This window comes from Periophthalmus magnuspinnatus, chromosome 21 (genome assembly GCF_009829125.3).
Source record: "Periophthalmus magnuspinnatus isolate fPerMag1 chromosome 21, fPerMag1.2.pri, whole genome shotgun sequence".
Taxonomy (NCBI): Eukaryota; Metazoa; Chordata; class Actinopteri; order Gobiiformes; family Gobiidae; genus Periophthalmus; species Periophthalmus magnuspinnatus.
The window spans coordinates 18688269-18689558 of NC_047146.1; the positions used below are offsets into that span (position 1 = coordinate 18688269).

Sequence of the window (1290 nt, forward strand, 5' to 3'; positions counted from 1 at the left end):
AAGTCTCCTGATGGGGTGTGAAGCTGTGACAGAGCACACTCACCTCTGTGTGCATTTCAAAACAATACAGAAACCTGACCACTCTGAAGATGAAAAGGGCAACATTTATCAGCAGGCAGGTGTCAGGGGGATGGGAGGGGCAGGAGGAGACAGCTGGGGTGTTGGAAGGAGGTCAGGGGAAGAGTTAAATTACCTTGTCTAGCACAAGTTTTAGAAAAGTTAGTTGCAAATCAAGTTACAATTGATTTGAATGAAGTCTTCTCCATTGGGTTTCAGAAAAGGGTATAGTGCATAGTACAAACAAGATTGTGTAGCTCTGTTTATTGATGCAACTAAAGCTTTTGATTCAGTAGATCATAAAATCCTCTTGAAGCGCTTGAAGCATATTGAATTTAACTATGCTACATGTAATTGGTTCTAACATTTTCTCGCAAACAGAACCCAGGCAGTAGTAGCCAATGAGTTTAACCTTTTTTTTTTTTTTTTTTTAACTTTAAGCAAAGGAGTGCCCCAAGGTTCAGTTTTGGGCCTGCTGCTATTACTATATTTATGAATTACATTGGTTGCAATTTAAGAGAAAACCTCATACATTTGTGCTCCCTCTGCTGATCCGGCAATTTTAAAACCAGCAGGAAACTGTTCAAGCATCCTTTCTTTCTGTACTGGATTATGGAGATATAATATACGTGCAGACTTCAGATTCAACTTTGAAACCTTTAGGTACACTCTTTCACTCAGTCCTTCGTTTCATAACAGAAGATGAATTAAAAACTCATGCACTCTATGAAAAAGTAGAATGACAGATCTCGCAAGCTCACTGAAGTCTGTCTAGATCGAGCACTGACAAGGTGGTATGGCCACATAGTATTTCTTTATTGACTTAATGCACAAATAAAATAAATAAAAATAAGTAATTTGTAAACTAGTTTGAGGCACAATCTGCACTGGACCCTGATTTTTTAGTAGTATGAGATGAGGTTAAAGCACATATGACAGGTTAGACTAGTCAGTTCACAAAACGCGAAGGTTATATTTTTACAGATTTTGCAACTTGCGTGTTAACTCTCCCAGCATTTTGAATGGATTTTGTGTATTCACAGATTGAGGGATTCCATAGAACCTTCTGTAATTCCCACTTTACGGATGTATAGGATAAATATTTACAGCAACAAGTATGAGACATTTATACAGTATGTAAATGAGTGCAGCTGGTCTGAAGGATAGGAGGATCACCCACTAACATACAGCATACAGCAATGACACATTACATCAGTGCTCTTATGTCCCAGT

General features: G+C 38.2%; 1 protein-coding gene across 1 annotated transcript in view; it reads left to right on the top strand.

The window, feature by feature from the left end:
• The window catches only part of ddx18 (DEAD (Asp-Glu-Ala-Asp) box polypeptide 18), a 125128-nt gene that overhangs the window by 87851 nt on the left and 35987 nt on the right, over positions 1-1290 (top strand). The window lies entirely within an intron of this gene.